Below are 6,987 nucleotides of genomic sequence, written 5' to 3' on the forward strand. Positions count from 1 at the left end.
CATTGATGATTTTAACTGAGGTTGAGCCTTTGTAATGTGTATTTAGTTGTTTTATAAAATAATTTTGTGTATCGGCTGTTTTTCAGAATTTCTTTATTCCCCCTCTCAAAGTACATGGCCCAAACAATGTAACTGCATGCACCAATTGGCCCAAGCGAACATCTTGATCCATGTACCTACGCAGTGTGACGCATAAAGGAAGTTAAGGCCCACACTAAGGAAATTAAGGCCGACTCCATTAAGAAGATGTAGAAATAGGCAAAAAGTCGATCGCACTACATTGTATACACCCCTTTTATGCAAGGAAATGTACCTTTTGCATTTAGCATATGCATACTGTAGGGGGGCAGTTTTGGGGCTCCAGTCCCACTGGGAGAAAGATGAGGGGTTCCAGAGGTGAATACACCTGAACCATATATGAACACCTTAACAAAACCACCGCCGGATAAACACGACTTAGCCTTTCGATCCCACTCTCTACAAATGGTATTGTATGGGCCCATTCATGTGCGAACCCAACTCTACAACGGTTTGTCGCAAAACGTGTCCCTACACATACATTATCACTCGTACAAAATAAAGAGCACATATTTGCCTAATTCATGAGATAATTATTATATGGATTTAGGTTAGAGTTAAAAAATTTTAATACTGTAGTCTACTAATCCTTTTATATAAATTTTTTTTATATAAAAAAACATGCATACTTTTTGCCTCCTAAACTGTGGCAGAGACAGGGCCCAAGAGGCCATATACTCCCTCGCCCTTTATTTTACCAAAAAAAAAAAAAAAAAATTAATCATGTGTGATTTTTACTTTATGGCCCCCTTCATCTTTTTTTTTTTTTTAAATGACTAAGTTACAATTTTTACCCTTAAAATTTGAGATTCAAATTTAAAAGTTTGACAATTTAGATTTTGAGTGACACCATGCTGTCTAACTCAACCTAAAAGATTGTTTGAGTGCTATTATTTCTATTTTTTTTTTTTTTTTCATTTTTTTACTTGTATCTTTGGTTTTTTATTTTCTACTTAGTAACACTAATTAGGTTTTCTTTTAGTAAGAAGAATATTAGCCACATAATGATATACAAACAACTTTTAATTTTCATGTTTTGTGCTATTTCCTTTATAGAATGGTTATACTTTTTTTTTTCTTCAGTTATAGTTAAGGGGTTAGGGACGACATGTTTGGTTCTTTTAATTTTTGGGTTTTTTTATTTTTATTTTAATTAACATTTTTAAATTAATAATAAATACTGTAGTAAATATTAAATATTAAATAAGGCCAAAATGACGTGTAATAGATGACAGAATTGAGGAGTTTTGAAATTTAAAGGGTTGAAATGAACGAATACAAATTTAGAGTACTGAAATAAAAAGTGATGAAACTTAAATGGTAGATTTTGTATTTTAGCCATTTATTTTTTATCTATTAATTTATTTTTTAATTTTAGTACATTTCTTATTCTTGAATAATAAATAATAATAAAATTCATTACCCCAACAAATCCTGCTAGCTCCTTCCCTGAATGACCATACATCATAAGGTTGCACAATCTTAGGAAGACAATCGGTTCTTTTAAATTTTTCTTTCAATCGGTTCTTGAGCCTTATAACGAGAAGCTAGGTTTTCACTTTTCAATTCATTCCTCCTCCAGCCTCCGGTTTCACCTATTCTATTGACTACTAGTGACCTTGTTTTCAACTCTTCCTGTGGGCTTATTATTAATTAGTTATTACCATTCATCCTAGTCAACAGTTTGTAGGTCATGGTTTCAAGATTTAGATGTTTTTTCTCTTTCTTTTTCTTTAGGTCAGGTTTTAGGTCACAGTACATTGAAACTTCGCTTAGTGGGTGAAACTTCTTTTTTTCTTTTTCTTTTTTTTTTTTAACTTCTTTCCAAGTCTAAATTTAGCTATTTTGTTTAAGTATTTTTTATTTTATTTTGATATATGTTGGCCTTCAATTTAAGAATATTTGTGGGTAATTTTTCATTTTCTTGTCAGAAAAGTAATTCCTTGCTCAAAAAGCAAAATTTATTGTCCCGAAAGTGACTTTTCTCTTCTAACAAATAAAAGCCAAGATTTAAAGAGAAAGATCTCCATACATATATATATATATATATATATATATATATGGAATTATATAAAGCACCCAATAAAATTTTGCGGATTGCAGCGATTGCTGCATCGAGACCAACAAGTATGACCGTAAATCATAAGGCACAATCTTATGAAGACAATCATTTCTCAAACCTTGAAACTTGAAAAAAAAGTAGGTTTACAAATTTCAATTAACCATTCCTCCTCCAGCCTCCGGTTTCTACTTTCTACTATTCTATTGATGACTTTAATTTTCAACTCTTACCGTGGGCCTATTTACCTCTTATCCTTGTCAACAGGTTTTAGGTCATGGTTTTAAGATTTAGGTTTTTCTGTTTTTGATGAATTTAATATTTAAATATAAGTTATTCCTGAAATCTCATTACTGATTAGTACTAATTATGCTAATAGAAACGAAAATAAAATTCGTTAATGCTTTTTTTTTTTTCTAAGATCTGTAATCATAAACCTATCACATTGTAATATTGATTTTAAAAAACATAAAACTTCTTTCCAAGTCTAAATATAGTTGTTTTGATTAAGAAAAAACTTTCTAATAACAATTAAATCCAATGCAACACGTGTTTAAGTTAGTTAAAAAACCTAATTTACTTCACCCAAAAAGGAATTATACATAATTTATCATTTTATTTATTTTAAACAAATACACATTTTTAGTCCCTATATTTTTTGTCCTATTTTTAATTTTTAATTTTTAATTTTATTTTATTTTATTTAAGAAACAAACAAAAGGAGAGGAAAATGAGTTATAAGTTATAACATAACAGCACATCACAATTTCCGCTCAAAAGCCATGATAACTTTTAAGAAATGGTGGGACAAGTTATACTACATACAACACACACTCTTAAATAATGGAAGACAATTATTATTATTATTATTTTGAAAAACAAACACACACATAAGAGAGAGGAAAATGAACGATAAAGGGTCCTGACCTATTTTTAATTTAGCCTTCCGTTTTTCACAATTTTCATTTTAGTAAATATATTCTTAACAGCAAGTTTAGAAATATGAGAACCAAAATGAAAATTATAAAATTAAAAAACCAAATTTAAAATAGTGCCAAATTTTATTTTTTTTTACCTTTTATTTTATTTTGAGAAACATGGTCCATTTGATAGAAGAGTTTGAATAATGTTTTTTGAGTCTTTGATATATGTGTGGGTAAAAAAATATATTGAAATATATGTAAAGTTATTTAAAATGTGAAAATGTGTATTTGAAGCACACAACCAAACAGGGCTGCTGGGTACTTTTTTTCCTTTTTTCCTTTTTTTTTTTTTTTTTTTTTCTTGTTAGAAAAGCAATTCCCTTCTTCAGAAAGTCAAAATTTCTTGTCCAGAAAGTAAATTTTCTAACAAATAAATAATTAGGAAGATCTCCATACATATATGGAATAAATAGAGCATCCAATAAAATCTTGACTTAGACTTTCTTGTAGACTTCGCAGCCTCTCTTTTTTACTTGCTTGCTTCAATTTTCTTCACAGATCTCTCCTAGTTTTTCTCTGCGCTTCGGCAAAAACAGAAACCAAAGAGGAAGTGCCAGAAAATTATAAAAAAACAACAAAGGGTCATAACTCATAAGCCTCATAAGCTTTGTTTTTGCCACGACAGTGCAATTTGTTGGGTACACAGTGGTTGAGGTGTGTCGATAGGCCCAATGTTGACATCAACGAGGCCCAACAGCTGTTAACACTCGTTTCAGAGCCCTTTCTTTCTCTCTTGGGTTTCTCACTCTCCCCATCTTTTTTCAGTTTTTACAGTTTTTGTTTGACACATATTGAAGGTTAGGTGTCAATATTGAATAACAGCTGAACACAGCTGAACATTCACACTTAACAGCATTTTGAATCTGCAACTAAACCTTACTATCAAATACCTTTTTTTTTATTTACTACCATGATTTCAATGCCAAGATTCACTGCATCTTCAACGTGAATCTATTTGTTCCACCCAATTTTCCTCGTTCCCAATCATAAGTCAGAGCCATGGTATGTTCTTTCTTTCTCTCTGTTTGTGTGTGATTAGTATTATTGAATGCATGCATTCTTTTACTTGTTAGTAAGCAAGGCCATGTTTAAACAAAATACGGAAGAATGCTAATTAATACCTATTGTGATTCTATGCTTTGAGTTTTTTCTTTTTTTCTTTTTTCTTTCTTTTTTATTTGGTGGGTAATATATAGATGTTCATGTTGAACTTGAACGATATCATCTTTGTAGCACATTATGCTATTGATGCTTCAGTTCAGCCATATAAAAAACACTGGATCAAAAAGTAGGTTTGAGGGGTTTGAGTGTCTCTGGGTGTTTGTTTGATCTCTGTTTATAAGTATTAATGTTGCTACTGCTACTTTTACAGTCTATAATAATATAGTGTCTGTTATGCCATTTCAAGTAGTTTTTTGTATATGACTACCAAATTCGTTGTTGGGTTTTGTAATGACTTTTTATGCTTTTTCATGCTCTGTTGCAGACTATTATGCCACTGATGTTTCGGTCAATAGTGAGACTGCTCACATCACTAGTGTCTCAACCAGCAGCCTCTGTCACTACCATACTCTACTACAGTGGTCTCCTCCCTCGAAACCTGAATTTGGAGCGATTGGTTAGGACTGAATTCCTTGATCGAGAGAACTATATGTTCCATTTTCTCATCAACATGATGAGGTGTTTCTGGTAGCTGAGCACCATCCCCCACATAAATTCTTATCTCCTATGGCTATGGTTAATCTTATTTTTGTTATGGTAGAAACTTTAAGAAAAGTTAGGTACTCCTTTCAAAAAAAAGTTAGGTACTTAGCTACTAGTATATGAACCCCAATTTGTTTCAGATTGGACCATATTTTTAATGCAATCATACCCATTGATGGATTAGTGTTAAGTGAGTTAACATATGCAATTTTCAAGAGAGATTTTGAGAACAAAGCAAACTCAATTTATGGTAGAGGCAGACTGTAAATTTGAGAAAATATGATGTGGCTAGAATTTTTGTTTTCTTGAAGAAGGGGACACTATTGGTATGGAACCTCCTTCAGAAATCATTATTGAATGTACTTTAAAGCATTTGCATGATTCATTGGTAGAAATTTTGGTGGAACATTTTAGACTTTTTAGTCACGCATGTGGCTGCATTACAGCATCAGTAGAATGGCCAAGGACACATGTGCCATCCTTCAACCGGCGTTAGCGGCACACACAATAGCAACATTTTTTTGTGCCTTAATGTGATGAGAATATTTTGATCCTTCGGACCCCACTCCTCAATTTGGTGTTCCATTACATGAATGTAAGGTCTCAATTATTTAGACCATAAAATGTACATAAAATAAAAATAAACATTTTGTCACTCATGCTATTCTCTTCTCCCTTAAAAAGAGCATGAGTTCAATATTTTTAATAATTCAATATTTATAATGGGGTGATCAGTAGAAATTTGAACCTTAAAATTTTTTATTAGAAACATTACGAGGTGTCCTTGAGTTACTAGAGGCTTGGCCAACTCCTCAACTTGTAAAAAAAAGAACACCTTGTCTCAATTTTTTCTCATCCTATGAAAAGGGACTCAAAAGCACATACCTAACCTACCATAATTATTTTTTCATACACAGACTACGCATATTTGGTTTAAAAATCCATGTTGGGCTAACGTGGAATGAAGGAAGGTTTAGGCCTTAGGGTTTAATTATTAGAAACTGATTTTAATTTCTTTTAATTCAGATTTCAAGTTGAAACCAAAACCAAATTGGGCCTTGATAGTAATAGCCCATCTTCAACCAAATCCAAATTGGGCTGTGAAGCCCAGGGGAATGCGACTATTTTTGTTTTGGAGACCTACTAGTCCAAGTACTACTGTGAGTATGACTATCAAAACTCACACAATCCTTCTTTTTCCGTTTCATATAAAACTTTTGTCCCATTACAAACTCTATTAGGATTGCCCATTTATATTAAAACTATATTTCCTCTTATAGACTTGTATTTTTTTTTTTTTTTTGGGTTTCACATAGAATTTTTGTCCTATTAGAACTTATTCAGGATTACCTATTTATATTAAAACTCTATTTCTTTTGGAATTCAAGTCTCGAGTATGAAGTTTTACATACCTATACACTTAAATTATGTTAAAATAGAATTTTTATCTTGTATAAAAATAAATAAGGGAATAACTTGCTTAACCGTAAAAAATAATAGAGAAAGAGAAAGTTGAGTGAAGATGTTAATGGCAGTATTGATGATTGATGAAAACACTGCAAAAGAAGATGGATTTACATGAAGAGCAAAGAAAGACACCAAAAGAAAATTGATGTCCTCACACCTGGTTTCGAATTCAGCCTCCCCATTTATTGTGTGTTTGTGTGTGTGCATTTTCTGTATTGTTGATTTCTAAGATGAAATAGTTGAAAGCTTATCTTTGGTTGTAAGTTTTTTTACCAATAGCGATACCAGTGTAGTACATGTCCTACTTCTTTTATCCTTATTTTTCTTATCATCTCTCTGCCACATGTAAAACTACTTCCTTAACTAAAAATATTTGACTAAATTACCAATTACACCTTTTAAATTTATGGTCATTTGATTTTGCCCATAAATTTTAAATTTTGGATTTTAGATCTTTAACTTTATATTCTAAAATTGCATCGCATTAGGGAAAAAAAAAATTCCTCCTTTTTTTTAAATTATATTTTAGTAAAACAAACTATGATTTTGTTTTTTTTTTTTTTTTTTTCCGCTCTCTTTCCCCATTTTCTATCTAGTTGTTGTCACAATCCAGAATCTTAGCAAACCTAAAACCCCATCAAAACACAACACACCTCAAACCGACTTTCAGGACTCAATAACAAAACAACCATCGCT

At 31.4% G+C, this 6,987-nt stretch overlaps 1 long non-coding RNA gene across 1 annotated transcript; it reads left to right on the forward strand.

The window, feature by feature from the left end:
* The first annotated feature begins 3,475 nt into the window (after positions 1 to 3,475).
* Positions 3,476 to 5,209, forward strand: LOC126725502 (uncharacterized). The gene is made up of 2 exons (XR_007655470.1): positions 3,476 to 4,122; positions 4,607 to 5,209. It is a non-coding gene; the product is annotated as an uncharacterized LOC126725502 (long non-coding RNA).
* The last annotated feature ends 1,778 nt before the right edge of the window (positions 5,210 to 6,987 follow it).

Source organism: Quercus robur, chromosome 5 (genome assembly GCF_932294415.1).
Source record: "Quercus robur chromosome 5, dhQueRobu3.1, whole genome shotgun sequence".
Classification (NCBI taxonomy): Eukaryota; Viridiplantae; Streptophyta; class Magnoliopsida; order Fagales; family Fagaceae; genus Quercus; species Quercus robur.